At 32.6% G+C, this 6,680-nt stretch overlaps 1 pseudogene; it reads left to right on the top strand.

Moving 5' to 3' along the window:
- The window catches only part of LOC119578315, a 9,803-nt pseudogene extending 5,090 nt beyond the window's left edge, over window positions 1-4,713 (top strand).
- The last annotated feature ends 1,967 nt before the right edge of the window (window positions 4,714-6,680 follow it).

Here is a 6,680-nt window from a genome sequence, read left to right as displayed (position 1 = left end):
AGGGAAAAATTAAATTTTCTTGGGAACCTTGATCATTTGCGAAGTTTGTAAGACAGTTATCTATATAGCTGGTGTTTTACAGATTAAATTCTGTTCTACCATCATGACCTGAGGTTATGGTGAAACCCTGTTCTGTGGAAGATTTGTGGAATAAGTTTGATAATAGTGGCATGTGAAAAAAGAGGGGGAATAAAGTTATAATCCGTAGCAGTGAAAAAAAATGCAAATACAATTTCCCATACAGTCTAAAAGAAGATGGTATAAGAAAACCCCAACATTAAATATGAGAATTATGGGAAGCCCGTTTATTTAACTGGAAACCAACTTCGGGGGGGAGAAAGGGGATTATTTTGTTTCCCAGTCTACAAAATGTTTGAACTTAAACATAAAGTTAAAAAAATCAAATGACGGTAAAGAAAACCATACGGAAAATTAAAAAACAACTGTTGGTAATCTAGCAGAAACCCGGTAATGTCTAAAGAAATGAAGAATCAAAATGCGGGACAAAGGGCCCCCCCCAAAAAAAAATGTTCATCGATATTACCTTCTGTTCTGTAAAAAAATTTCCCTTTTTTAAAATAAATACAAGGTATCATCAATACAAAAAAACCTGTCTTCGCACTGCAGTATATTCAAAATATCAAAATATTGATGATGAAAAAAAAATTTGGGAAAAATAGAAGAAATGGGTTTTTTTTTTTTTAATCCAAAACGTGGACATTTATTTAATTCAATGACTTGATCTTAAAAAACCATCGGGACGAGATGTGGTACCCCCTTCCCCTGGGGGAACCTTCATTTTCAGCCATACCCTTTTCTACGTTTTAACAGGTTATGTTATTAAACTACCTCTGAATTTAATATGGCTCTGGAATTTATGGCAATGGGTGGAAAAATACTTTCCTTGGATGAGTTAACAAAGATTAAAAAAACCCCGAACTGTTTGGGAGAATCTACAAGAAATTTTTCATTCCCGATAACAATCCCGCCGAACTCCTAAAGACGAAAAGTTTTGAAATATCCTGAACAAAATATAAGGGGGATTTTTTTTGTATGCAAAAATTTTAACATACAAACTTTGATAGTTCTCGCTTTTAAAACAAAAGATCAGAATCCCGAGATAATGACACACACACACACAAACACACACAGAAGCCCAAAGACTTGCGATGATTGCTAATAAATTTGCTCGCCCTTACCATATGGTGTAGTTTTTGGGGGCCTCTGCTCTCTCTGTGTTCCCCGTTAGCCCTTCCCCGAGGCGTTTTTTTACATTTTTTTAAAAAAAACTGTTAAAAACAATTTTTTTTTCACAAAAAAAACACCGGTAATCAGGCCTTTTTTCCTCCCCCCTCTTTTTTTTCCCCCCCCCCCCCCCTGGTTTTGTTGTGTGTTGTTGTGTGTGTGTGTTTTTGTGTGTGGTGTGTGGTGTGTGGTTTTTGTGTGTGGTGTGTGTGTGTGTGTGTGTGTGTGTGTGGTGGGGTGTGGAAGAGAAGGGAGAGAAGAGAGAGGAAAAGAGAGATAAAGTCAACTGAGGTAAATATTATCATTGGGCCAAAGAACAGCTTGCGGGCCCTAGATTCTTATCGATATCATTGGTATTCGCTTAGCAGGAGACTCCCCTCAGACTAAACACAGAGTCTGAGGAAATTTTCTGTGATGACCCGAGAGAAAACAGATTCTTGCTGGTAGTATACGTAGAATGTATGAAAAAAAAGTATTTCGCTAATAAAAAATGCGATGAATAAAGTGCCTTTTTTTTTCCCCCCAACGAACGATGGCAACTGACAAATAATTAGTGGGGCATCCCCGCGCCGCCCCAGGACTTCGGGTGTTACTAATTACCTCGCCCAATTTTTGGGACTTTCACCTTCCAGAGGCATCCCTGTTTCAAAAAGGGTGCCACGCTCCCGCTATTACAGGGCCCGCAGGGGTTAGTGACAGGGCTAGAGTGCCAACTCGGACGGCCCCCCCTTCACATCCCCTTTTGTCAAAAAAGGTGAACTGTTAATTTTTTTTAGGTGGCATTTTAAAATACCATTTGTTCCCGATCTTTTTCTGTGTTGTATACGCATTCGAAAAAATGAATGTTTAAAGGAAAGAACATTAAAAATCGACCTGTGAAGATGGAAAAGGAAAAAAAAAAAAAGGGGTAGGTAAAACCGAGGAAATAAAAAAAAATGAGAATAAAATATGAGGGAAAAAAGGGTAAACTCAGTTCCTATATAATATAAAAAAAATATGGGAAACGTACAACAGGGGTGCCCACACTTTCCGCTCGCACGCATGGGGTACATTTTTAAAAGTACTTATGGGTGAAGGATCCTATGATTTTCTCTTATCAATAGCATGGTTTAAAGAACACGAATCAATATACAAAACCCTGGGTGTCTTGACTAGGCGAAGTTACCCCCCCCATAAAAAAAAAGGAGACAACAAAGAAGAGACAGGGACAGGGGGGGATGAGAAAAAAGGAGAGACAACGACAGACAGACAGACAGACAGACAGACAGACAGACAGACAGTTTACGACAAGACGGGGAGCAGAGGACAGACATATAGACGACGACAACAAACAATAGACAGAGAAAAAGAAGCAGAGAGAGAGAAAAAGAGATGGGATTGAGGGAAAAAAAGAAGGGGAGAAACATACATACAACTACCTTGCCCCGGAAAAATCTTTTTCGGGGTTTTAAAAAAATTTCCCTTAAATCACTTAGATTAAAAAGGCTTTTTTTTCGAGCTGTTGCAAATATATAAGAACCGTGTAAAACATTAATCCATTTTTGGTGAGGAACTGCCCAAAAAATATATTGGTTATTTTTCCGCGGAAAAAATTTGGAAAGGGTTTCAAAACTTGGGGAATATTTAAAGAAAAACATAGCTGCTGTTGCATGAAGCGGTTTTTAATATTATTTTTATATATAGATGTAGGGAGAAAATATAATAATACGTAAAATAAAGATAAAAATCATACCAAAAACAAATAAAAAATAATTATTATTATTATTTTATTTTATTAAAATAATTTTTAAAAATTTATTTTTTATTATAATAACAAAATATAAAATTTTTTTTATCATTTAAAAAAAAAAAAATAAATAATAATTATTATTTTTTTTATTATTTTTATTTTATTTTAAATTTTATTATTATTATTTTTTTATTATTATAATAATTATTATTTTTATTATTATTATTTATTTAATTATAATAATTTCTTTCTTTTTAATCGATTACTCGTAAGCCCCCCAAAAAATTTTTTCTCTAAACCGCCCATAAATTTTCCCGGGAAAGAATCTCCAGGTCTTGGTGACCGTCTCAGAAAATTTCTCATATATAAAACAACGCAACAGACTTTTTTTTTTTTTTTTTTTTTTTGACTCTACAGTGGGGCACGTTTATTCTTGTACAATGTTGGTCTGAAGAATTTCTTTCTCTTTCATGACCGTTACGCCCGGTGGGGGGGGGGGGGGGGGGGGGGGGGGAGGGGGAGAGAGAGGAGGAGAAGAAGGAGGAAAGGAGGGGAGAGAGGAAAGAGAGAATAAAATTAAAATATGTAATAATATAATTATAATAATAAAATAAAGTGGATTATATAATGATAATAATAATAAAAAAATTATAATAAAAATAATAATATAATTAAAAAATAAAGATATAATAAATTGAAAAATAATAATATAATAAAAAAATAATAATAAAGTAAAATATTTAAAATAAAGTAATTAAAAAATATAAAAATTAATTAAAAAATATTAAAAATTAAAAATAAAAGTAACCTAAAAAACCGTAATGATAATACGTTGATATTAATATTAAAAAGTAAAATCTTATTGTCATATGATCTAATCATTTCATTTTGTTTTATTTTTCATTTATTTTCTTATCATTTCCTTATCATTTCTTTCTTATCATTTCTTTTCATTATCATTCCCCTTTTCTTTCCTTATCTTTTCTCAATCACATCATCTCTCTCTCCCTTTGGTTTTGAAAAAAATTTAAAAAAAAAAAATTAATATGATAATGGGCAGTTGAATGTCTGTGCTAAAACGGCCCCATAAAACCATTAAGACCGTAAATTTTCTTTTCCCTCGACCAGCTCCATAAAACCCCATGAACCCAAAATCAAGGTTTAAAATTCCTCAAAAAAAACTGTTACGTTTTTTTACCAAAAAAATTTCATTTTAAAAGAATTACAGTGGGGGCTAACAATCGGTGCTGCAGTCATACGAGGCCGGAGATTCGTTAAAAATCCCGGAAAAATGAAAAACTTTCCCAGGTAATTTGCGCAGCTTTTTGGTAAGTGTATTTTCCAGTATGCCTCAAACAGAAAGACAATATATGTGAAATTCTAAAAATACAAGACTAGCACTAACCCTTTACATTTTATGAATGCCTCTGTTGCGGGGAAAAGGTTTCTACAAACACCCTTTTAATCTACTCTCTGGGGAAAACTTCAGACACAATTAAGCAAAGTAAAAAAGTCTAAAGTCAATTTTCTGATCCTTAAAGTGAGCACCCCGGGACCCGTTTTCTTTTCGCTATAAGAGTCTGCTGCAGCTCCCAAAAAAAAGTGTGAGAAAGAAACTCTACATGTTTAACTTAAATGAACTGGTTTTTTGTTTTCAAACAGAAGATAAATCTACTCGGGATAAATTACATATCCCAAACTGGAAGGCAAAATATACTGGTTATGTGAAAGGCACTTAGCCAATTGGGTAACCTTAACCTTATGTTTTCGTTTTCGGGCTTTTCTTTATGCCACTTATTTTTCCATGACAAGGCGACCACTGTTTACAAAGATTTTTTCCTACATGTTTGGACTTTTTATGTGTATATATATAAGATATATATTTTTATATATATTTTATTTTTATATATATATATATATATATATATATATATATATACAAAACAAAACCACCACACACACACACACACACACACACACACAACACACACACACACACACACATTTTATATATATATATATATATATATATATATATATATATATATATATAATATATATATATATATAATTATATATTATTTATATATATATATATATATATATGTTATGTATCTTATATATATATGATTTTTCCTACATGTTTTGAATTTATATGATATATATTATATTTTATATATATATATATATATATATATATATATAACATACCCTACACAGCACACAACACACATACACACACACCACACACACACACAACACATATGTATGTATAACCTTTTATTCTAACTTTATCTCTTGTTTCACATACTCGCTACTAAAGCTGATAAACGCAATTTTAACCGTTGTCAATGGATAAACTAGATTTCAGATATAAAACTTTCTTCTCTTTTTTTGACATTCAAAATACGCGAGCTGGCCAGAAATTTATCCCTGTTGTTAGCCAGTCGTTTGGTAAAAAACATTAAAACGCGTTGCGTGTTCCGTAAATGTCGAGATCCGCTTTTTTCCCTTCCCTTTCCTCTTTTTTTCATTCTTTTTCTCCTTATTTCTACCTTTCTTTTTTCGTTTTGAAAGCTTTAATCCAGCCGTTCCCAATTTTTGTGGCTTCTTGAAGTCAGAGAAAGGGAATAACTAGATCATATCATGGATTTCGGATTACTTTTGCTTTATTGAAATCTGAATAAAATACCATAGGTCGCATTCCCCCACAACTTTTGATATAGGAAATGGTTCGCCTTTTTACTGCTGACACGAGATTAAAAAGGGACACTCATTTTATGAGTTTCTTATACAAATCTTCCTTCATTGCCCCTTTTAAATAGATATATAGATAGATAGATGGGTTGATTGATAGATAGATATAAATAAAAAAATGTGTTATAAGAGTGTGTTGTGTTGTGGGTGTGTGGGGTGTGTAAAAATGGGATATATATATATATATAATATATATATTAATATAAATATATTTATTATTAATTATTAAAATATATATATAAAAAACCCTATAAAATCTACAGATACTGTGTGTTTTGTTATATATTTATAATTATGTGTGTGTGTTGTGGTTGCATATATATATTATAAAATATAAAATAATATATATTTTATATAAAATATATTATATTATTTTTATATGTATATATAATGTATATAAATATAATAATATATATATTATATATAATATATACACATGTGTATTTTTGGTGTGGTTGTGTTGTGTGTGTGGTGTATGTGCGCGCGCGCGAGTGGTGTGTGTGTTGTGTTTGTTGTGTGTGTGGTTGTTGTGTTTTGTGTGTGTGTTGTGTGTGTGTGTGTGTAAACAGTACTAGTAGACCGGGGGTTTACGTTTCACCTATGTGTGTGTGTTGTGTGTTTTTGGGGTCCGGGTAAGACATAATGCACTCTAGGGTTCCTTAACAAGGATACACCCTATTACTCCCTATACCAGGGTTCGGTAAACTGTCGCAGCAGGGCAGTGGATATCTGTTGAAAAACACTTCAGTTCTACTGATTACTTTTCACAAAAAATATGTTTGGGGTATTACAGTGTACTGTTTTAAAGCGACGAGATATTTCCTCCTAGTTAGTTGGAGACTTGGCGAGTTGAGAGGAGCCTGGGGGTTTTCCACTCAATTTTTTTTCTCTGACAAACCTTAAAACCAATGATTAAAATCCAGAAATGTTTATTCATTCCCATCGCCCG

The sequence above is a fragment of the Penaeus monodon genome, chromosome 2 (assembly GCF_015228065.2).
Source record: "Penaeus monodon isolate SGIC_2016 chromosome 2, NSTDA_Pmon_1, whole genome shotgun sequence".
Lineage (NCBI taxonomy): Eukaryota > Metazoa > Arthropoda > Malacostraca > Decapoda > Penaeidae > Penaeus > Penaeus monodon.
Note: the sequence above shows the minus strand (reverse complement) of the source record. Positions and strands in the feature narration are given on the sequence as shown.